Raw genomic sequence first — 26,298 nt, 5'->3', positions numbered from 1 at the left:
TGGAATTGGAGATCATTATTCTAAGTGAAGTAACTCAGGAATGGAAAACCACACATATGTTCTCACTCTTAAATGGAAGCTAAGCTATGAGTATGCAAAGGCATAAGAATGATACAATGGACTTTGGGGACTCTGAGGAAAGTTTGGGAAGGGGTTGAGGGATAAAATAATACAAATTGGGTACAGTGTACTCTGCTCACACAATGGGTGCACCAAAATCTCAGAAATCGCCACTAAAGAGCTTAGTCATGTAACCAAACACCAGCTGTTTCCCAAAACTGTATTGAAATAATAATAATAAAAAGAACCAAAGAAATAAAGTATGCATTGTTAAGGTTGTCAAAAGTGAATTTAGAAAAGTTGCTGAATGCCTGGTCAACAGCCAACTAGAATTAAATATATATATATATATATATATACACACACACATACATATATATATATAAAACATCATCAAAAAATCAAATGTGTTAGATCTTTTTGAGAGGAATGTGATAGATCACTGCTGAGATAATTTTTAAAAACCCATAAGTAAATAAAGATATTTTCCTGTTGATGGATTGGAAAACTCAATCCTGCACTTCCAAATTGATCTACAGCTTCAATGAAAGAACAATCCAAATCCCAGGATGCTTTTTTCTTGCGGAAATGGAAATACTCTCTAAAACCATGTAGAAATACAAAGGACCTAGATTAGGCAATACAAACTTCAAAACGAAAATTAAAAAAGCAGAACTTAGCCATATTTCAACACATACACTAAAGCAACAACTAAGACAGCTGGGTGGATATTTGTGCAAGGATGGGTGCTTGATTTGCACTACTGCAATTAGAAAAGAAATGATGGTCTTTTCAATAAATGATGCTAGAACAATTGGTTATCCATTAAAAAAAAAAGATTTCTACCTCATACCATAATTAAAATGTGAAAGTTAAAAAATATATATATTCTTTAAGAAAACATAGGAGAATATCTTCAGGGCTTTGTGATAGACAATTTCTTTTCTTTTCTTATGTATGTATGTATGTATTTATTTTGAGACGGAGTCTCACTGTGTCTGTCGCAAGGCTGGAGTGCAGTGGCGAGATCTCGGCTCACTGCATGCTCCACCTCCCGAGTTCACGTCATTCTCCTGCCTCAGCCTCCCCTAGTAGCTGGGACTACAGGCTCCCGCCACCATGCTCGGCTAATTTTTGCATTTTTAGTAGAGATGGGATTTCACCGTGTTAGCCAGGATGGTCTCGATCTCCTGACCTCGTGATCCTCCTATCTGGGTCTCCCAAAGTGCTGGGATTACAGACGTGAGCCACCGTGCCTGGCTGACAATTAATTTCGTATATAAGTTACCAAAAACATGGACTTTGGAAAACCATTAGTACATGTACCATGCACCAATACGACACGTAAAATGAACAAACAACAAAAAAACTCAATTGTCCTTAATTGAGGGCAATCCAGGCTCAATCTAACCATAAGCATCTATATTTGGATTATTATTCAGAAATAATCAGTATTTTTCTGAAATTTGGATGGTTTACAACAACCGTCACGGTTCATAAGAACAAATTTGAGCTGTCTCCGTGGATTGTAGAACCTACCACAATTTTTTCAAAATGACCTTTACTAACACAGTATGAAGAACATGGAAATTTAAAGTGTATAAAGTTAAATACCCTAATATTTAATATATATTAAATGAAATGTGTAAAGTTAAATGTACTTAAATAGCCTAATAGCCTATGACCAATTCGGCATATATGTATATGTACACATATACTTCATTCACACAATATACACTTCTCTACTTCTATATAAAAATAAAATTTAAATCACGCTGACTATATAATTTACATAGAGGAGTGAATTAGAAATTGGGTCAAAAAGTAAAATTTTCAACCAAGATTTACACATTTCACCCTAAATCTCAGATGATTTGATTCCCAGTGTTATGTTACTAGAAAAAAAAGATTTAAATATTATTTCAATAAGGTAATAATTCAGACATTTTAAATATTTTCTTGTTATTCACTCCATCTCAGAATTCTACATTGTTCACATTTCTTTTCAACAAAAAACAATGCTTGGATTTACTCGGCAGCAATTTCAAGCCTTATCACTTGGATCATTAGTTATGTGCCAATGGTTATTAGAAATTTTGAGAGTGTTTCTGCACCTGCATACCTGTTTCTTACAAGTTAAAAGGGAGAAAAGCAGAGAATAATGGTGCATTGAAAGAATTCATTGATGTTATCATGCTCAGCAGAAGATCTGACATCTGTGATGAAAGACTGAACATTTTCAAATTGCAAGGTCATGTTGGGGGAATGCTAGATATCAGGGCAAAGTTAACACACACCAACAAATTATCATCTATGTAAGGTATATAATCTATCAGTTACATTATAATGATGAATTCTATAAATTACTGAGCTTGAGAATCTTATTTTTGAAAATTACTTTTATATTTATTATAATCAGATATGTGAAATCAAAGTTCAAAAGTGACTTTATCTTTTTGATGTATGAATTAATTTTATTTACAAATGTTATTTTCTACTTTTAGATGTATATTTTTGAAATAGGCAACATATTCCCTACATCGTTTTTTCAGGGACCACAAAAATTGATGTGTGATTATAAGGCATAATATAAACTACAAATTCTAACATTTTGAGACATTTTAATTTTTAGTAAATTTCAAACTTTAAAATAGCAAATAACATTAAATCATAAGTAGGTGGAAGGAGAAAATGTTATTTTTATTTTTGTTGAGTAAATCTGGGAAATTTCTTATTAACGATTATTAAATTTAAAGGAATTTTCAACAGTTACTGGACTTATTCTTTTGATTGTGGGCTCAATACATACATGTGTCTTAATTATCCCTGTTTGCTGATTTTCATAACCACTAATTTGAAATTTTCCTCCAGCCTGACATTAAAAACCTCATACATTTTTTTCTGTAAAATAAAAGTAACTTTTTGTTTGTTTGTTTGTTTGTTTTTGTTTTTTTTTTGTTTTTTTTTTGTTTTTTTTTTACAAGAGGAAGGAAATAAAATCTGCTTGGAATACTGAATGATCTTTTTCAAGTTTGAATTCGTATTTGTAAGAGGACAATCAGGCCTTTATAGGTCATAAATATAATGCTGTCCTCTACTTCATCCAGCCTCCACTCCAGTCCAAGGTCTGTCTTTGCCTAGTTAACAAAGAGTGGGAAAGAGGACCTTTTACTCATAACCCCTTTGAGAAGTCAATTCTTCAAGTCATAGGCCTTTTTATTTACCGCCACCCTACAGTGATCCCAGACCTTGAAACTACTAGAGGCAACGAATGTAATGAGATGGTGGCTACTCAGCAGACAGTGGAAAACCAGTTGATAGTGAATCATCCATATTTCCCCGCAGATAGTGGAAACCCAGTGGATAGCGAATCATCTATATTTCCCCGCAGGTAGTGGAAACCCAGTGGATAGAGAATCATCTATATTTCCCCACAGATATAGTGGAAAACCAGTTGATAGCGAATCATCTATATTTCCCTGCAGATAGTGGAAACCCAGTCGGCAGCGAATCATCTATATTTCCCCGCAGATAGTGGAAACCCAGTGGATAGCAAATCATCTATATTTCCCTGCAGATAGTGGAAACCCAGTTGACAGCGAATCATCTATATTTCCCTGCAGATAGTGGAAACCCAGTGGATAGCAAATCATCTATATTTCCCTGCAGATAGTGGAAACGCAGTTGACAGCGAATCATCTATATTTCCCTGTAGATAGTGGAAACCCAGTTGATAGCGAATCATCTATATTTCCCCGCAGATAGTGGAAACCCAGTTGATAGCGAATCATCTGTATTTCTCGTGTACTCAGTTGTTTCAATCCTTGCTTTGCTTTTCAAAGAGGATTACCAAAAAGAGGAGAAAACTTAAAGCTGACATCTAATGACAGAAGACATTTTGCTTACTCCAAAAAGGAGGTTACAAACCAGCCGTTATGAGATATAGCTGATCTGAAAACTGTGTTGTTATTTTGATATAATTTACAGGAAAATCCAGATTTCCAACTGTTTTTGTAAAATAATTATCAGAGAGCACTCGGCCAGTAGATGCGTGTGGGTGGCAGCATTAGGCTGGAGCTGAATGGATTCCTCCTATTATGGACTGAATGCTTAACGTTCTCTCCAAAATTCATACTCTGAAGCCCTAACTCCCATTGAAATGGTATTTGGACATGAAGCCTTTGGGAGGTAATTAGGTTGAGGTCATGAATGTAGACCCCTCAGGATGGAATAATGCACTTTTAAGAACAGAATGACAGAAAATCTGTCTCTCTTTCTTCCTCTCTCTTCATGTGTTTGCCCTGAGAAAAGGCCACGTGAGGACATAGCAAGAAGGTTGCTGCCTACAACTCAGGAAATGGGCCCTCACCAGGAACTGAATCTGCCGGCTTGGACCTTAATCTTGGACTTTCCAGTCTCCATAACTTGAGAAATCTAATTCTGTTGTTTCAGCCACCCTGTCTATGGCATTCGTTGCAGCAGCTGAGCAAAGTAAGCCACCCACTTAAACAAAAAATGTGCCTTTTCATTTTTCTACCACTCACACTGACTATGCAGACACCCTTCCACCTGGCAGCTAGATTCACTTCTGTTGCCTGCCTCACCTGGGAGGCACCTGGGTTGGCAGTGTCTGGATTAAGGGGAGGTTAAACTCTCTCAATGGGCATTCTCACTGCTGACTCCTTGCTGCATGCCTCATATTCTTCAGCTCTAGCATTCTGCTCTTCAATCAGCAATTAGAAGCCTCCTTCCAAGAGGAATTGGTCTTACCCCATGCCCATCAATAATTCCATTATTTCATGGGTAGTGCACTTCCCTAATTCTGAGATATTCCTTTAAAACTAACACCAGAGCTGGAGTTCCACAAAACATACATAATAATGTTTGAAAAACAGAATGTCAAAGTCTAGGGTATCTGGCTGCTCTTAGTCTCCCCATAAAGTACAGCAAGGGCTTGAGCCCTTCAAAACAGTTTTATTTAAAGACCTCCCTCCCAATGGGAGATTAGACGTACCCATTTATTATTCCAGGCATCCACAGTGTAGTTGTTCAAACACACACACACACAAACACACACGCACACACATTTACATACACCCTTTTCAAGAGAAAAAAATACTCATTTTTTAAAGACAATGTAATTTTAATACAAAATGAAAAAGAAGCAAATAGATTTCTTATAACTTACAAGCTGCCTCTTTTCCCCAAAGGTTATTCATTATGTTTTAGAATTATGCTTAGTGTCCTTTTTCAGGCCTAAAAGAACAAGAGAGTAGATAAATTTCTGAAGTATGATACTCTTAGTGATGTCTTTCTGCATATACAAAGGAAGGCTTTGAAATAAACATCTTGATTATGACTCAATTGTTCTTTTAACAAAGAGTTTTCCTTTTCTCAATTTCTGTCCTGGAGAAGTCAACAAATATCATTTTCCAAGTTACATAAATATATTAAGATGAATAAAAATATTTAATTTGTTTTTAAAATGAATAATAATTGTGTATATTGGGGTACAATGTGGCATTTTGACCTGTTCACCAGCAATGTAAGAAAAATGATATTACTACTGGTTGCTTTGAAAATTTTAAGTAATAAAATATAATCATTAGGTATCTTTTTAGTATATTTTAATTTTTAAAATTATATATTGACAAATTATCATTATATATGTTTATGGGGTAAAAAGTGATATTATGATATTTGAATACAATGTGTAATATATTATTAAATCAAACTAAGCAACTTAAGTATCACCCGAAATATCTGACATATTTTGTGATGAGAACATTTGAGACATACTCTCTAAGCAATATTGAAATGTACAGTTATAGAACCAACTTAAGTTTTATCCATCAGTGAAATAATGGATAAAGAAAATGTGGTATATATCCACAATAGAATACTACTCAGCCTGAAAAGAAGAAGAAATTCTGTTATTTGCGACAACATAAATGGAATTGGAGACATTATGCTAAGTGAAATGAGCCAAACTCAGAAAGACAAATACCATATGTTCTCACTTATATGTAGAATATAAAAAATTTAACTCATAGAAGCACAGAGCAGAATGGTGAATAAAGTTAATAACAGTATTTGTAATAATTGTTGATCAACATTTGAAATTTACATTTCTTGAGCAAATTATTATTATTATTTTTTTGCTACAGGTACTTTTCCATTTATTTTCATTTACTTCTAGAATACTTACTGAACAAATACAGTGTTAAAACCTGTTGATTCAAATATAAATAAATTACAATATTTTACCTATAGTTGCTCACTATAAAATTGAAGATATTCTATGTACATAAATTTTTAAAATATAAAATGATTAAAATGATTGGCAATAGGAACTAATACTTCTTAAACTCGAATGTACATACAAATCATCTGAAGATTTTGTCACATGTGATGCTGACTAATATATCTGAACATCTGGATTCTAACAAGCTCCTAGGTGATGAGTAGCAAGGATATATGCATGTGCTTTAGGACAGATAAACGGGAGTGGCATAACTACCAAAATCGAACTGTCTTTCAAAGGATTAGTAAGATTTTACCACATAGAGAACATGGAGAAAGGTATTTCTTTTTTTTTTTTTTTTTTTTTTGAGACAGAGTCTCGCTCTCTTGCGCAGGCTGGAGTGCAGTGGTGCCATGTCGGCTCACTGCAAGCTCCGCCTCCCGGGTTCACGTCATTCTCCTGCCTCAGCCTCCGGAGTAGCTGGGACAACAGGCGCTGGTCACCACGTCCGGCTAATTTTTTTTTTTTTTTTTTTTTTTTGGTAGAGAGGGGGTTTCACTGTATTAGCCAGGAGGGTCTCGATCTCCTGACCTCGTGATCCACCCGCCTCGGCTTCTCAAAGTGCTGGGATTACAGGCGTAAGAAACTGCACCCCGCCGAGAAAGGTATTTTTTCAGGGTAAACAACAAACACAGACCTAGATAGAAGTTCAAAAACCAAAAGAGCTCCTAAGAGCAAGTATTCCAAGTGCAACTCAACCTTATCACACAGGGCACAGCAGGTGGGCATCACAGGGTCCCTTACCCCTGGGTGGACTTGAGAAGTGGGGGAATGCGCTCCTTCATCTTCACATTCATTTCTTCCTTCTCTACATTCTCTCCCTGTCCCTCACCCCTACTCTTATTTTGTGTCTCCTTTAAAAAAAAAAAAAAAAAAAAAAAAAAAGTATTTTTAAAAAGTTTTCCTAACCAGAAGCATATATGACAGACATTTGGAGATTGGCATGCTTCCTGCAATCAAAGGAAAAAGGCTATTCTTATAGAAAAATGTATAATAAGTTTATAGAGCGCTGAAAGAAATTTATAGGTTTTCTATACTTCAGAAGTGAACTTCTCGACACTCTCTACTAAGTCTTACTTTATTTCCCTTCAGATTATAAGGCAGATAATATATGTGTTTTGTGATGAAAACTGGGGGATATCCTGAGACTTTGCTGAAGTTACCAACTTAAGAAGCTTTTGGGCTGAGACAATGGGATTTTCTAGATATAGGATCATGTCATCTGCAAGCAATGACAAATTTGACTTCCTCTCTTCCTATTTGAATACCCTTTCTTTCTTTATCTTGTCTGATTGCCCTGGCCAGAACTTCTGATACTATTTTGAATAGGAGTAGTGAGATGTGATGGTTAATTGAGTGTCAACTTGATTGGATTCAAGTATGCAAAATATTGCTCCTGGGTGTGTCTGTGAGGGTGTTGCCAAAGGAGATTAACATTTGAGTCAGTGAACTGGGAAAAGCAGACCCACCCTTAATCTGGGTGGGCACCATCTATTCAGCTGCCAGCATGGCCAGAATAAAATCAGGCAGAAGAAAGTGAAAAGACTAAATTGACTTAGCCTGCAGTCTACATCTTTCTCCCATGCTGGATGCTTCCTGCGCTCGAACATCAGACTCCAAGTTCTTCAGCTTTGGGACTTGGACTGGCTTCCTTGCTCCTCAGCTTACAGACAGCCTATTACGAGACTGCACCTTGTGATCCTGTGAGTCAATACTCCCTAATAAACTCCTCTTTATATATCCTATTAGTGCTGTCCCTCTAGAGAACCCTGACTAATATAGAGGACATCCTTCTCTTGCGCTGGTTTTCAAAGAGAATGCTTCCAGCTTTTGCCCATTCAGGTTGATATTAGCTCTGGGTTTGTCATAAATGGCTCTTCTTATTTTGAGGTATGTTCCTTCAATAACTAGTTTATTGAGTGTTTTTAACAGAAGGAATGTTGATTTTATGAAAGGCATTTTCTGCGTCCATTTTAGATCTATTTATGTGATGAATTGCATTTATTGACTTGTGTATGTTAAATCAGTCTTGCGTCCCATGGACGAAGCCAACTTGATCGTGGGACAAGCTTTTTGATATGCTGCTATATTCAGTTTGCCAGTATTTTATTGAGAATTTTTGCATTGATTTGCATCAGGAATATTGGTCTGAAGTTTTCTTTTTTTGTTGTAGCTCTGTCAGGTTTTGGCATCAGGATGATGCTGGCTTCATAGAATGAGTTAGGGAGGAGTCCCTTCTTTTCCATCATTCGGAATAGTTTCAGAAGAAAGAGTATTAGCTTCTCTTTGTATTTCTGGTAGAATACAACTGTAAATCCATCTGGTCCTGGGCTTTTTTTGGTTGGTAGGTTATTTATTACTGCCTCAATTTCAGAACTTGTTATTGGTCTATTCAGGGATTCAACTTCTTCCTGGTTCAGTATAAATACACTAGAAAAAAATCTAGGCAATCATTCAAGACATAGGCACAGGCAAAGATTTCATGACTAAAACACCAAAAGCAACTGCGACAAAAGCAAAAGTTGATAAATGGAATTCAATTAAACTAAAGAGCTTCTACACAGCAAAAGAAACTATCATCAGGGCAAACAGGCAACCTACAAAATAGGAGAAAAATTTTGCAATCTATCCATCTGACAAAGATTTAGCATCCAAAATCCACAAAGAACTGAAACAAATTTACAAGAAACATCAAATGACCCCATTAAAAAGTAGGCAAAGAACATGAACAGACACTTCTCAAAAGAAGACATTCCTATGGCCAACAAGCATATGAACAAAAGCTCAACATCACTGTATTAGTCTGTTTTCATGCTGCTGATAAAGACATACCACAGCCTAGGCAATTTACAAAAGAAAGAGATTTTTTGGACTTACAGTTCCACATGGCTGGGGAGGGCCTCACAATCATGGCAGAAAGCAAGGAGGAGCAAGTCACATCTTACATGGATGGCAGCAGACAAAAAAAAAAAAAAGAGTTTGTGTAGAGCAACTCCTGTTTTTAAAACCATTAGATCTCGTGAGACCCATTCACTATCACAACAACAGCACAGGAGAGACTTGCCCTCATAATTAAGTCATCTCCCACTGGGTCCCTCCCACAACATTATAGGAGCTACAAGATGAGATGTGGGTGAGAACACAGAGCAAAACCATATCAATAACTGATCATTAGAGAAATGCAAATCAAAACTACAATGAGATACCATCTCACACTAGTCAGAATGCTGATTATTAAAAAGTCAAGAAACAATAGATGTGGAGAAATAGGAATACTTTTACAGTGTTGGTGGGAACATAAATTAGTTTAACCATTGTAAAAGATGGTGTGGCAATTCCCCAAAGGTCATTAATATATCTCATTAATGGATATATATCCAAAGGAAAATAAATCATTCCATTACAAAGATACATGCACATGTATGTTCACTGCAGCACTATTCACAATAGCAAAGACATGAAATTAACCCAAATGCCCATCAACGATAGACTAGATTAAAAAAATATGGTACATATATACTATGGAATACTGTGCAGCCATGAAAAGGAACAAGATCATGTTCTTTTCAGGGACATGAATGGAGCTGGAAGCCACTATCTTCAGCAAATTAACAAAGAAACAGAAAACCAAACACCACATGTTCTTACTCATAAGTGCGAGCTGAATAATGACACATGGACACAGAGATGGGAACAATATACCCTGAGACCTGTTGGGAGGTGGGGTGGGGGGAGGAAGAGTATTGGGAAAAATAGCTGACGCACGTGTTTCTATCCCTGTAATAAAAAGTAGTTGTAATAAAATTCTTAATTGTTACCTAAAGGAATTTTCCCAAGGTATTCTAATTTTCTGGTGAATCCCTTGTAATCATCCCCCACTTCAAAAATTAGTATTTTTAAAATTATTTTCTGAAAAACCTTCATTCCCCTCTTTCTGGCTACCTTCCTTCTTCTCCCTTTTTCCTTCTTTCTTTGACAAAATAATAATAATAGCATATGGCTTTGTTCCATGATCTTCACTTTCTTATTTTCAATTTAAATTTTCATTTTTGATACCGGGGATACATGTGCAGGTTTGTTACATAAGTATATTGCATCTCGGTAGTGAGTATAGTACCCATTAGGTAGCTTTTCACCCCATTCACACTTCCCCTTCCACCCTGTAGGAGTCTGCAGTGTCTATTTTTCCCATGTTTATATCCATGCATGCTCAATGTTTAGCTCCCACTTATAAGAGAGAACATGCAATATTTGATTTTCTGTTCCTGCACTAATTGGCTTAGGATTATGGCCTCCAGCTCCATCATTCTGACTGGTGTGAGATGGTGTCTCATTGCAGTTTTGATTTGCATTTCTCTGATGATTGGTGATGATCTCCTTTTCTCATGTTTGTTGGATGTTTGCATGTCTTCTTTTGAGAAATATCTGTTCATGTCTCTTGCCCAATTTTAATGGGAGTATTTATTTATTCCTGTTGAATTGTGTAAGTTCCTTATAGATTTTGAATATGAGACCTTTGTTGGGTGCACAGTTTGTTATGTTTTCTCTCATTCTGTACGTTATCTGTTTATTTATAGTTCTTTTGCTGTGCAGAAAATCTTTAGTTTAAGTCCCACTTGTCAATTTTTGGTTTTGTTGCAATTGCTTTTGGGGATTTAGCTGAAAATTCTTTGCCAAAGTTGATGTTTTTACAGTTTGGGGCTTTACATTTAAGTCTTTAATCCATCTTGAGTTACGGTATAAGGAAGGGGTCCAGATTCATTCTTTAGCACATGGCTAGCCAGTTATCCCGGAACCAGTTATCCTCAATGACAGTTTTCGCTGGCCTTGTTGAAGATCAAACAGTTGTAGTTATGCAGCTTTATTTCTGAGATTTCTATTCTGTTCCATTGGTCAGTGTGTTTGCAGTCAAGTAGTGTGGTGCCTCCAGCTTTATTCTTTTTACTAAGGATGGTTTCGGCTCTTCAGGCCCTTTTTTGGTTCTATACAAAGTTAGTTTTTTTTTTTTTTTTTTTAATTTGTTGAAGAATGATGTTGGTACTTTGATAGTAGTATTGAATTTGTAAATTATTTTGGCCATTATGGCCATTTTAATGACATTGATACTTTGAATCCATGAGCATGGAATGCTTTTTCATTTATTTATCTGTGTGTGTGTGTGTCTGTGTGTGTGTGTGTGTGTCATCTCTGATTTCTGTCAGAAGTGTTATGTAGTTTTTTCTCTGTAGTGATATTTCACCTTTTTGGTTAGAAGTAGTCCTAGGTTTTTGGATTTGGTTTTTGTTTTTATTGGTAGCTATTGTAAATGAGACTGCATTCTTGATTTGACTCTCAACCTAGATGTTATTGGTGTATAGAAGTATTAATGATATTTTTTAAATTGATTTAATATCCTGAAACCTTACTAAAATCACTTATCAGTTCTAGATACCTTTTGGCAGAGTCCCTGGGGTTTTCTAGGTATAAAATAATACGATCAATGAAGAGAGATAGTTTGACTTCTTCTTTTCATATTTGGGTGACTTTTTTTTTTCCTCTTTCCTGATTGCTCTGGCTGGGACTTTCTCTTTATTTTCTTTACTTTTGCACATTACATTTATCTGTGTTTAAAAAAAATAATTGGCTTCAAAATTTTTGTGTGAAGGTAACATAATTGAATTAACTATTTTAGGACTAACATTATTGTTGTATTCTCTTATTTTAAATAACTATGCAAAAACAATTATAAAAGTACATGTTTTGGGAGAACTCATTGAAGGGTCATTAAAAGCCCATAAAATATAAGAAGTTTTATTCAGACGGGCAGAGCTTCTTGTAGAAAGGGTGCAAAATTAAGCTTTTATCAGAATTGTGTTTGTTAGGTTGCCTGTTTTGCCATCTTCTATTTTATTTTATTTTATTTTATTTTATTTTGAGATTGGATATGACTGTATCACCCAGATTGCAGTGCAGTGGCACAAGTATAGCAAACTGTTGCCTTGAACTCTTGGTCTCAACCAATTCTCCCTCCTCAGCCTCCTGAGTAGCTGGAACTATAGGTGTATGCCATCATGCCATCTTCTAATCACACTATATATTTTTCATTTTAATTTTTTGTAATTTGCCTTATATTTTTTTATTATTGATAACATTGTATATTTATATACAGTTATTAGTTATTTGTATTTCTTTAGTTAATTGTCTTATCTCTTGCTTAGTAATATTTACTATTTTTGTTTTCTGATTTATAGGATATCATATTTATATATTAAAATGCATTTATTTTTGTTATTTTCATTGTTTCTCAGAATAACATGTCCTTCTGATCTCTAAAGTCATTAATAATTTATCTAAATTTTGGACATTTATTCACTATGTATTATAACTTTTTAGCATGTAAATTTGGCAAGTAGACAGACATCTAGTATGTAAATGTACTAAGTGTATGACTTGATTTTTTTCCCCAAATGACAAATACATTAGCACTGTTTGGTGGATATTCAACAGATCCTCTATGGGTATGTAGCAATCCCACTCCCCTTGCCCCATCAGGTGTCAGTACATACCCATGCAAACATGTACACACACACTCACACAAGAATTAACTAGAATTAACACACACACAGGCCCTTTCCATGCAGTATCTTCTTTCTCATTGGTTTGCCTTGTCAATTTTTTTTTACCAAAATGTCACGTCACTGTTTTATTTATTGTAATTTTACTAGACACTTTAATTCCCAGTAGAATAAGTTACTGCACATTACTCTTCTTTGCAGGCGATTACATTATTGCACCCTGTATTTGTGAAGACACTGCAAGTTGTGAAATAGGGAAATTAAGTCAACCTCGGATAAGCAATAAAAAGGGATTTATTGTTGTTTTTAGTTGGGAATCCCAAGTTTAAATCATGTCTTTAGGTTCTCAGTCATCTGTCTCTCTCCTAGACCTCACCCAGTAAGTTGGACTCATTCCCTCTTCTGACTTACTTGAAGCCACGGAAGTCTATGACCTCTGACAGATCCAGGCTTACATCAGTGCAGGTAGTCAAGATAATACCTCTTTCTCAACGTTTTTGTATAAAAGCTTAAGGTTTTTTCAGATTTCTGTGTCAATCATTGTGGTTTGAAGGATAAAAAACGTTTTTATTGGCCAAGCCTTAGTTAAAATTGGGGATACTTCTAAAATTGCGGATAGAGTTTAGTGATTGGGGCCTCACTAGAGTATTATTTTCAGAAAAAAATTAAGAAGGAATCTGGCAAAACAAAAACAATAGATGGCCAGGCTAGTCTCGAACTCCTGGCCTCAAGTGATCTGCCTGCCTCGGCCTCCCAATGTGGTGGGATTACAGAGATAAGCCATGATGCTCAGCCAGTATTTTACTTTATTTGGCACAAAGTTGTTATTTAGAATGAAGTAATTTTACATACAAAAGTAGAAAGCTAGAATATAGAAAATAATTTTGCTTCATATTCAGCATTTATTTCTTTCTTGCTGTTCTGGTGAGATTTGTAAAATATATATATATATATATAAATCATAATGGCTCTAGAATAATGTAGCAAATATTTCACTTTTGTGAAATAAAATATATAAATTAATGTTAACAGTTAACTCGAATGAAGTGCCAAATAACAGTATCATCATATGAACTGATTTAAAATAATACCACCAAGAGAAGACACACACATACAGAAACAAAATTGAGAGCAGTATGTACAATATACACTTTGGTAAAATACCATATTGTGCCTTTGTGCATGGAGATGTTTGCAAATGATGTATATAAATTCACCGTAAGTTTCTGTGCAATTGAAACAAAATGCATCTGCTTCCTAGAAGATAACTTTAGAAAGTCACTTTACAGTAAAGGGATGTTATGAGAACATGACTGAAAGTAAATCTTGGGTTTTAGAAGATTTCATATTTGCTAGTTTAAATTTAATTTCTGTAGTACTTAGACATGTCTCTTATATTATTTAAAATAAGTAAAACATTTACATTAAGAAGAAAAGAACTCTAGTTTTAGTTTTACCTTCCACTTAGAATTGAAAAATCCCATTCACTATTATATAAGTTTTACATAATGCATTCTAAATTTACATAATGGAAACTAGGATGCATACATGCACAAATATTAACTAATTTTTAAAATAGCTACAAATTAATGACTTTTTCTGTTTTTTTTTTTTCTTTTTTAATTTCTCACTTTTTAACAGACTTTCAGTTTGTTCACTACGAAAGTGTTCTCATTATTTCACTTGATGTGTAATAACACTAAATGAGAAAGTAGATGATGATGATGGTAAGGAGATGACCCAAACAAATCTAATCATCAGATTCTGTTATTTTTATTTATTTATTTATTTATTTATTTTGAGACAGAGTCTCGCTTTGTCGCCCAGGCTGGAGTGCAGTGGCCGCAATCTCGGCTCACTGCAAGCTCCGCCTCCCGGGTTCACGCCATTCTCCTGCCTCAGCCTCCCGTGTAGCTGGGACTAGAGGCGCCCGCCACCACGCTCGGCTAATTTTTGTATTTTTAGTAGAGACAGGGTTTCACCGTGTTAGCCAGGATGGTCTCCATCTCCTGACCTCGTGATCCGCCCGTCTCCGCCTCCCAAAGTGCTGGGATTACAGGCGTGAGCCACCGCGCCCGGCCAGATTCTGTTATTTTTAAAGCTTATCCTTCTATGCCTTCTCTACTGCAATTTCTCCAGAGATTTCTCTCTGGATTCTAAAGGATTTGAAGAAGCTAAATTCCCACCCCGCCTCACCACCCCCCCCCCCCCCCACCCACCACCCTCTTTCGACTCTCATCAAGATTCTTGGTTTGTAAAGAAGTCAACGAAATAAAAACTCCTACCAATTCTTAAAATGTGCTTTATTTAGGCTCTTCATGAAATCCAGGATGAATTTAAAGGCACAGAAGCAAGATATGTAATTTAAAAGAAAAGGTTTATTAGCATACATTTAGACAAAAGTGTATTATTAGGTAGAGACACTGGAATTCTCTTCAGCATTCAAGTGCTATAATGTGGAAAAAGGGATGAAAAAAGTTTTGAATTGCTTCACAAAGAATAAATAAAACCAGAAGATCAGATAGGCATAGCCAACATAATGAAGGTGTTCGTTAACAGTAAGAGTTGTTTCTGACCCAAGTGGTTGCTAATTTATTGGATATTTTCAAAAGGAATGCACAGGGAATAAACTGTGTTGAATGATATCTAAATTCACATTAGATCTGAGATCATGGTGACTAAGCCTTTAGTGCACCAAAAGAGAGTCTTAAATTCTTTTCTAAAGCTATAATGTGTAACACAGCTCACAGTATTTTATTAAAAGTTACTATTTGATGATTTGGAATGTAAAGCCAAAACTCTCACAAAAGAAAAAACATTATACATAATCTCTTATAAAATTGGCTTTTTTACCATTATGGAAAATAGTATGGAGTTTCCTCAAAAAAATTAAAAATAGAACTACCATATGATCCAGCAATTCCACTACAAGGTATTTATTTAAAGAAAATGAAATCAGTATGTCAAGCGGTATCGACACTTCCATGTTCATTGCAGCATAGCCAAGAAATGAAATCAACCTAAATGTCTATCAACAGGTGAATGAATAAAGAAAACATGGTATACATACACAATGGAATTATATATATGCCATTGTGGTATATATACCACATTTTATTGCTATTCAGCAATAAAAAATGAAATCCCATCACTTGGGACAACATGGATGAACCTGGAGAACATTATGTGAAGTGAAATAAGCCAGACACACAAAGACAAATAGTTCATGATCACACACATACTTGGAATCTAGAAAAAGTTGGTCTCATAGAAGTAAAGAATAGCCATTACCAGAATCTAGGGTGGATGGGTGGCAGTGAATAAGAAGAGGTTGGTCAATGGGTACAATGTTACAATTGATACAGTATACATTCTGGTGTTCTATTATACAGCAGGGTGAAAATAGTTAACAATATTTATTATATAATTTAAAATAGCTAGAAGAGAGAATTCTGAATGTTCTTATCACAAAGAAATGATAAATATTTGAGGTGACCAATTTGTTAAATATCCTGACTTGATCATTATACAATGTATCACATTGTACCCCATAAATATATACAATTATTATATGCCAATTAAAAATAAAATAAAACACAAAATACCACAAGTTTCATAGCTGTGCATCAAATATAATTTAAAATATAAAATATAATTGTGATTTTAAAAATCAGTTCTGATACAGTTAATGTCAGTGTCATTTTATGCTGTTGTCTTGTTTCATTCTATTTTCTTCTGAAACAATGAGGAAAAAGCCATTCCATCATATAATTTCTATATTGGCAATAAATTATAAACATTATTCTAGAATACACATAAGAGCAAAGTTAAGAAATGAATAACATGTATACTATTCAACAATTCAAAAAGTTAGGGAACAGATGAAAATATGGAAAACCTTAATCTATAACTTCTTAGAGAGATCCAATACCACAGAAATAACAGCACTAAAAATCTACCTTTTTCATTTAATTTTATTTATTAAATTTGTTTTATGAAAAGTTTAACATTCATTGTATTTATTTGTCTTGAGTGTCAAAAAGCAAATACCATAAAGTATTTCTATAAGGTCATAATTTAAAAATTACAGAGGCAGGGCTTTAAGAGCACATACCATTTAATGAATGATAAATTAGTTATTATTACTTTTTTAAATAGACAGGTCTCACTATGTCATTAAGTCTAGAGTTCAGTGGTGAGGTCACGGCTCACTGCAACCTCGACATCCCCAGGCCCAGGTGATCCTCCTACCTCAACCTCCAAGTAGCTAGGACTACAGACACACACCAGCACTCCTGGATAATTATTTGTGTATTTTGTAGAGACTGGGTCTCTCTATGTTGTCCAGGCTGGCCTCTAACTCCTGGGCTCAAGCAATCCTCCATCTTTGGCCTCCCAAAGTGCTCATTATAGGCGTGAGCCACTGAACACAGCAGGTTGACTTTTATGACTTCCTTGTTAACAGAAAGCAAGAAATCTTGTCAACAGAACCATCTTTAAATGCATGAAAATAACCACATGCAAATAAATCATGTTTATTTTATTTTGATGCTCTCTTGGTTGGATGAGTTACACCATCCTGCATAGTCTCTTGCTGTTCAGACAGGTAAAGGCAATTTACCTCTGACCATGGCTTTATTTCTTCATTTACAAATCAATGGCAATTTATTTTTAAAAATTAATTGAAAGATGTTATCCTTAACACTTGACTATAAGGTAATCTCTGATTGAGAATTTTGTTAATAATTTCAAAATGTGTAAAGGAAAATAAAAATTTAATTAGAATGCAAGTCCAAATTGTGATATCTCTTCATCCTGTAATTATTTGAAGGCTTTGATAGTGAGAACAACAAAGATTCACAGAATTGGTTATATTGCATAAGAAAATATTGGAAAAGCCCAGAAGTACGGTAGAAATAATTCTCAGTAGAGGATAAAGATATTTGGGTTTCAGTCTTGTCTGTAGAACAAGTAACTGTGATTTTGAAAGTCGTTTCATTTAGTTGTTAAATTTTATAAAGTTGTAAAATGAGAGATTTACTAGATAAGTCATTTTCAAACTTGTTTTTTCTATGAAATCCTGTGGCAGCTACCAAGGTGTACCACCCATGTCTTTCTTCCAGAAAGATCTTTCTTTCTTTCTTTCTTTCTTTTTTTCTTTTAAGCTTTTATTTTAGGTTCAGGGGTACACGTGCAGGTTTGTTATACAGGTAAATTCGTGTTACAGGGTTTTTTTGTACAGATTATTTCCTCACCCAGATATTAATCTTAGTACTTAACAGTAATTTTTTCTGATCCTCTCCCTCCACCCACCCTCCATTCTCAAATAGGCCCCAGTGTCTGTTATTCCCCTCTTTATGTCCATGAGGTATCATTTAGCTCTCATCAATTGCCAAGTTTGTAATGAGACATCCATTGCCAAGTTTGTAATTAGACTCCACTATCCATGTGATGCTCCCTGCAAAGGACTGAGTGTAGCAAGGATGCTAAGGCAGCCCCATTCCTGGTAGATATGGGAATCTTTGGAAGGCCAACCTTGACTTGAGAATTCTTTGAAAGGTCTTGCTGATCCTCTGTAAGATTAGACAGTTGTCTGAGAGGCTCCCATCCATCTCTCCTTCTCTTTTCTTTAGAATCTGACTTGTACCATGGTTTTATAACCATACAAGACTTCTCTGGCCTTCTGTTTCCTTTCATACAAGTTTCTTATATTAAATCTGGATATCCTTAATCCCACTTTCACATCTACTTCTCTAAGGACTAAGATTATTCTAATCCATGTATGCTTGCTCATTCTCACCTCTGTCCTTCACAGATATTTCCCACAACCAATACCTTACACTCCAAATTTCATATCAATATCTGCTTTCCAGAGGACCAAAATGGACATATATTTTGCTTTGAGTGAAACTCAACAGGAAAGCTCAAAACTGGAAGTTCATAAAATGGACCTCTTCTCACTGAAGCAAGATTCATGGTTCAAGAGTTCCTTTCTCACTTCCACTCCCATCCCACTGCTACCTCCAGTGGGAACATCTTTGAGAAATGTTTCTGGGTGTGGGGAACACAGTTAGAATAATACCAGAAGACATTTCTAACACATTAAATGCTATAATTTTATAGCATCTAAATGTATCCAGTGAAGTCCATATAAGGTCTTCGTAGTATCTGCCCCCGCCGCAACCCCCCCACCCCCTCCCCGGCAATCTGAAATTTTCCCTAGAATTATCCTGTTCCTTGCACACAAACAAAAAAAAATCCCTTCAGAGTTATCAAAAGGATTTCTATTTGATGGAAATTGATTTTGCTTATTTAAAGCTTCAAATTTCAACTGAGTTTATAGAAATAGACTTTCTTCTTCCTATGCCTCTCAACAAAGTCGTCTAAAAAAAAGTCAGAAAAAGAGTAATATTAGTTCTGGGATGGTCTAAGATTCACTGAAATAATTTCATAGTTTTGGAGAATGGACATCTAACTGCTTGTGTACATACAGGAAAGGACCCAACATATGAAATCCATTAATGTTAAGGTCTCTTTCTTTGAGAAAGCAGGAAACTGCTGTCTCAAGGATACAGGCAATAGATTTTCCATGGGTATAAATCCTGAAATAAATTTTTATCATAAAGTATCAATTTTTAATTTTAAATTAAATTAAGTATGATAATCATCTACAGTTTTTTATTTTAGAACATAAAATTTAATTGTAATAAGATAATTAGAATTTTTAAATATCAATTTAATGGCACAAGTTCTATTATTTTTTGAAATTATCTTTCAAGGAAATACTTCATATCTTTCCGTAAGTTTTTATTGTAAAATCTGTTATAAAACTTCCAACCATGTCACAAGGTTATAACTGAGAAGTAAACAAAGAATAAGTTTCAGAAAGAGCTGGAAGTTTTATCAGTGGAAAAGAAAGTTATATGATTACAATAATGATTTACTTCTCTCACATAGGTGAGGGAATCAGATATTCAGTTACGTCAAATTTTTCATATCACTGGTCTTTACTATTTCAAGTGGCAAAACTCTACTATACATTTCCCTTTTTATTTAAGTTTATTTAATCTCTCATTTCTTTGTTAGAGATTTACTCTCTCCTGACCCTACTTGTTTGTTTTCTTGAACTGTCTGTTCTTTGGGATACTAGGCAGATTTATTAAGAATTATATTAGATACAGTAAAAGAAGGACAATAAAAAAGTTCCTTTCATGTAAAAATTACTCATTTTGAGTCCCTTTTTGTAACATGAAGGGAAGTGTGCAGAGACCACTTCACTTGATGATTTCATTTCTAACTCTTCATTTCACTTGATGATTTCATTTCTAACTCTTCATATTTCAATGAAAAGCTTTATGTTCGGTATCTACAGAGATTCTCACTAGTTAGCCTGAGCCTGACCTTAGGCTAATTTCAATTACAAGGATAATGAAGTAATTGCCATTTGTGCATCTATTGTTGTGCCGTGTACGTGTGTGCTTGGGTTCCAATGTGCGTACAGTTAGAGCAAAGGAAAGTCTGGAGCAGAGAGGAGGAAAGAGAGGCAAAAGATATACAGCATTTCTAAATGATGACAACAAAAATGTGCATAGAAATGATGCAGCAAATCGATTCGGGTAGATATATAATAAAGCAAGTCCCTCAAACAACTGCCCTATTCATATGATCATTAAGGCTTTTAATAAAATAGAGCAATACAGCTTGACACGAACAGACTTTCAGATTCTTTGAATAACAAGGATCAAATTTGAAATCATATTGTGTCACTGGTCCATGGAGCTTTTGATTAGTTTCCATTTCAGTTTGATCTGGAATGCAAATTGCCCAGACCCATTCACTATTGTAATCATTAAAAAGGGCTGTTTGTTCACTTTATTTTGACATGTCATCACTTTTCTGGGTTCATTAGGAAGATAAACATTGTCTATACTTCTGAGCTATAGTCAGCTCAGCAGGCATTTAAAACATTAAAGTACGTGTTCCTTTTCAAAAGAGAAGAAGCTGTGCCAGCAGTAACTCTTTACGTCTAGAGTAAATGGGAATTATAACGTCTTTTGTAGTAGTCAAGTGGCCACCTAGAGTTTTACATATGACCCTAGTTGGGTTAGAAAGCCTTAATCATATTATTTATTCTGTTTTTCTATTTCAGGTTTAAATAATTAATATGCTATTAATTTATTAAATTATCTTTCATTTGGGTAATCTAGGAAAATGTTTGTATTTTATCACCAATATAGGTGCTATTTTACCTCCTCTATGAAGACTTCCCTGGCTCTAAGCTATCTTCTTCGATCAAAGTTTAACTTGCTTCTTCTACCATTAGTTTGTCATATTCTTAAATTGCACTGTAATTTCTTTGCCTATACATATATTATATCCACAAATAGACTTTAAGATATCTGAAAGTCATCTATCCAAAATCTCTTTATATTCCTCAACTTGTCAAGTCTTTCATTCATTGACAAGTGATAAAATTGGCAACACAAATTTTCTCAACATACAACAATTTTTTTTCTGTGTAACTATCTTGCTCTGTATTTTTACTGGGGCTATATTCTGATAATAAAAAGATACTAAACACAATAAAAAATTATCTTAATCTTTAATGACCCTACACCCCAATTTACAAGTCAAATACCACAAGGCCTAGAGATGAGGGTCAATTACTTGTATATTTATAAGTAGTTTTTCTAAATATATGCATTACAAGTGTATTAAAAATGATTTATCATCTAAAAGAAAACCCACCCGAAAACATAAAATAGAATCAAGGCATTCAGTCTCCCAGCTGCACAGTATTCATTATTTTTACCATCAGGTTCTTCAACTGTAAAATTAAGGATCAGGGGCCGGGCGCAGTGGATCAAACCTGTAATCCCAGCACTTTGGGACGCCGAGACGGTGGATCACGAGGTCAGGAGATTGAGACCATCCTGGCTAACACAGTGAAACCCCATCTCTACTAAAAACTACAAAAAACTAGCCGGGCGCGGTGGCGGGCACCTGTAGTCCCAGCTACTCGGGAGGCTGAGGCAGGAGAATGGCGTGAACCTGGAAGGCAGAGCTTTCAGTGAGCTGAGATCCGGCCACTGCACTCCAGCCTGGGCGACAGAGCGAGACTCCGTCTCAAAAAAAAAAAAAAAAAAAAAAAAAAAAAAATTAAGGATCTGGAATATCAAGAAACACGGATGCTGAAAGTTTCTGAGTATTACCTTCTGAAAAAAATCATCTGTAGTAATCTATTGCCATATTGCTAGTTCATTCAACCCATATTTATTGAGTGCATACCATAATTTAGTAATCCTTAAAAGTGTATGGAATATTACAATGAAAAAGAATCCTTAAATTGGAGTTTACGTTACTGACATGGTTTGGCTGTGTCCCCACTCAAATCTCATCTTGAATTGCAGTTCCCATAATCCCCACGTGTCGTGGGAGGGACCTGGTGGGAGGTAATTGAATCATGGGGGCAGTTATTCTCATGCTGTTGTGATAGTGAGTGAGTTCTCATGAGATTTGATGGTGTTATAAACATCTGCCATTTCCCCTGCTTGCACTCACTCCATCCTGCTGCCCTGTGAAGAAGGTGCCTGCTTCTCCTTTCCCTTTTGCCATGATTATAAGTTTCCTGAGGCCCCCCCAGCACTGCAGAATTGTGAGTCAATTAAAGCTCTTTCCTTTATAAATTACCTAGTCTTGGGCAGTTTTTTATAGCAGCGTGAGAACGGACTAACACAATTACATTCCTTTCAGTATGGAGTGTGTGTGTGCGTGTGTGTGTGAGTGTATGTGTGTGGTGCTGGGGTAAGAATCAAAAGCTGAATATGTAAGATGTCAAGTTGTTAGAAGTCAAAGAAAAAATTAATTAAGGTAAGTAAAGGTGTAGAGAATGATGGAGATGGGATGCCAATATAAATAGAATTGTTAGGAAAGGATTTAATGATGAAATTTCATTTAAGTAGACACTTGAATGAAAGCATTTGAATATTCAAGGGACCAAAGTCCCAGGAACAGTCAATAGCAAGGACCCAAGTATAGACTCTGCTTAATACGATTAAAAAATAGCAGGTGACTTGGTATTGCCGACGCATCTGAGCAAGGGGAAATACAGCAGAAAATACCATTGGAAAGACATCCAGGTGTCTGATCATAGGACCTTGCAGAATGCATAAAGAATTTTAGATTATATTCTGAGTATGATACGTCTTTGAAAAGTTGGAACAGCTGAGTTTAAATAACTTCTGGGTTGACTCTCACAGTCTAAATCATGTTTTATCACTGAAGTATTTAAGACAGTCTATTTTAACCATTATATTTATTGCATAATTTAGATATTTGTGATGATAATATGCTAGATTATGAAATAAACAATTATGCAATAAACGTAATGATTAAAATAGACTGTTGTAAATTCTGCAATGATAAAATATGGTTTAGACTGTGAGCAGTTATTTAAAACATTAAATATTTGTGCTCCTTTTCAAAAAATGATTTATGTAATTAAATCATAACAGAGACTTTGAATCTTAGGGACTAATCTGACAATACAGAGATAGTTTGTTAGTTTTTGTTGTTGTTACCTTCTTTTAAATGATGGCATTGAGTACTGTGGAACCTCAAAAGGGTTTAGTGACACTGCGGCCAAGGCTGTGGCACTAGCAGTTACCTTAAGGGAGAGTGTTCCTCAACCAGGAATTTGGGAACTCTAATTGAACCATGTGCATGGCATATTCCAGCTATGTTTTCACTGGAAACCTTCTTTGGTCTCTTCTTTTGCAACCAAAGAACTCCAAAAACCAGGTACTCTACACATTTAAGAGCCATTACAGTCAGATGCAACTTCTAATACCAAATAAATGTAAACTAGAAACTAGAGGAATTTAATTGGCTCTGATTGGACCAGATGTCTAATCCTCAAGCAATAAGCCATGAAATGGAGACCAATTGCTGTGAATTCAGAGCTTTACTCAGTGGCTTTTGGAAAAAAAAAATAGCAAAGCAGGAACCTCAAAAATCTCGGGTAGAGTTATAATTTGAAAGCATTTCAGATTATCCAAATATTTTTAGGGGGTATTTTATTTTAGTATGTACATCCAAGCTCCTCTGTAGACTGTGGTAATTGGTATAACTAATAAAATATATTTGATTTTACTGCAGATGGGAATCCACCTAAAGCTATATAAACCCTACAGAAATTTAGAACAAAAAAAATCCACAGTAGTTTCTGACCATAAATTATTATACTGCATTAAATCCGCAATTTTCTGTGCTGCCGTAACTTTCCTCTATAAACAGCATAACCTCTCAAAAGTTACACTTTAAGTAACATGAAATTATTGTTACTGTAATTGTCTATTTCTCATTTATCTGTTTGACATTAATGCCACTATTTCATATCTAACATCTTTGCTGTACTGTTTATGTTTTGGAAGTTTCTTTCTTGCTCGTGATTAATAAATGTATAAAAATAGGTGGTGTACACAGTGGTACTTACACCATCCCTTAATCAGACATGCTATGTCTCTATTTGTCTCTTCTTCTAGGGTGAAGTAAATTCTTGAAAAATATTTTCCATGTTTGTCTGTTCCTCATCTTCTGCCAATGTGCTAGCAACATGATTCCTTAAGTCTCTCACAACACTTGCAATGATGGCTACGAACCCAGCCAAGCAGAGGAAGGCAGCTTCTTCAGAAGCTTAAAATAAATTTGGTCTCATAAAATAATAAAGGAATGGCACACACAATTCACTTATTGCCTTTGTCTTTAGAGAAAGGTATATTCTTTGGTGTGAGGTAAAGAATCAAATCAACATTATATTCCTCTGTGTAAATCAATCATATGACAGCAGTGATTAAAAAACTTGAATACAAGAACACTTTATATAAATAAAATAAAGAATTATTGACTCCAAATTCAGCTGAGCTGCACCTCTAAACCCTTTTATGGTGCAAACAAAACCTTTAAGCATTTGATTCTTAGCCTCTCTCTTCATTCTTCTAGTAGGATTCCAACTGTGATTTGTCCGATTTTATAACATTATTATCAGATCTGGACTGACTGTACTAATTATTCTCCTGAAAGGTGGCAAGCTTTGATCATGCAATAACAATATTTTGTTCCTATTGAAATGATTTTAAAAACTGATTCCATCATACTATTTCTTTTGCTTATTGTTTGTTTGTTGTAGAAAATGGGGTTTGTTTTGGTACAATTTTGGGATGCATGACAAATGCTCCTTTGAACAGTGTATAAACGTGCATAGACCATAACTGAAGACTCAAAGTCTGTTACTCTGGGCTTCTTGGTCTTTTAAATTTGTGTGGTACAAGGAGCCTCCAGCTACCTTTATTTTGTTGCTACTACTACTGCCAAATATAGCAAAACTAAGACATTGCTTCGAGTTATGTCCTAGTAGTTTGTGTTAGTGTTGTAACTTAGCTTCTCTATTCTAGTTCATTCTCATAGCTCTGTGGATATCTTGATGCTTTCCGTACTAATCATGGTCATAAATATACTATAGAAAATAGTTATGTACAATAGTTATTGCTCTGTTATTATGAAATAGGTTCATTCCGTGGCTAAGATTTTTCTTTTCTTTTTTTTGTAAACAGTCCTTGAAATTTAATTATATGTTAGTCATTCCGATAAAAAGTTAACAGACCAAATACTTTTGAGGTAAATGCAACCAACTCATATTAAACAATGATGTCTTACTCTCAGGCTTTCCCTGAACTTCCACATCAGTTAACAAACCTGGTTGTTTATCAAACTTAATGCAATTGAGCTTCTCAATTTTAATGTTTGTACAAAATACGTGGGGATCTCACTAAAATGCACATTCTGTTTTAGAAGGGCTAGGGTGTGACCTGAAATTCTGATTTCCAATAGTGATAGCCATGCTGCTTTTTCAAGGTATAGATTCTATGCTTATTAAATAATGGAACCAGAAAACTGGCTTAAAACCCAGATTCTTGGGCTCTGTACCTTACTAAATCAGAATCTCCATAGAAATCTAATGTTTTAAAAATTCCTCTATTAAGTCTGATGGCTAGCAAAGTGATGAACCACGAACTATGAAACACAATGTAAAGAGCTCAACAGGTTAAGCCACAATGTCCAATTTCTAATGAACTATTCTCATATCTAATTTCCTCCTGAACATTGCGGGAAGCTGGTCTAATTAAGCACTCTTCAGGATTAGGCTTCTAAAATAATAGTCTGCCTGATAATTCAGTACTTATTCAGAAAACACCTTTTCCCTCGGCTATTCTCTTAATCTAAGATAGGACATTTCTCAGAGCAAGCCTCTGGAAGCCCGTGGACACTGTGATGACAGAGATGGGCTGAAAGTGTCCTTTCCCACCTCTAACTAGCTTTTCT

The 26,298-nt window shown here is 35.1% G+C and overlaps 1 long non-coding RNA gene across 1 annotated transcript in view; it reads right to left on the bottom strand.

The window, feature by feature from the left end:
- LOC139362785 (uncharacterized) overlaps positions 1 to 26,298 on the bottom strand; it is a 112,008-nt gene that overhangs the window by 71,507 nt on the left and 14,203 nt on the right. The gene's annotated exons all lie outside the window — the stretch shown is intronic.

The sequence above is a fragment of the Macaca nemestrina genome, chromosome 4 (assembly GCF_043159975.1).
Source record: "Macaca nemestrina isolate mMacNem1 chromosome 4, mMacNem.hap1, whole genome shotgun sequence".
Classification (NCBI taxonomy): Eukaryota; Metazoa; Chordata; class Mammalia; order Primates; family Cercopithecidae; genus Macaca; species Macaca nemestrina.
The sequence above is the reverse complement of the archived record's forward strand: the minus strand, read 5'-3'. Positions and strand labels throughout refer to the sequence as shown.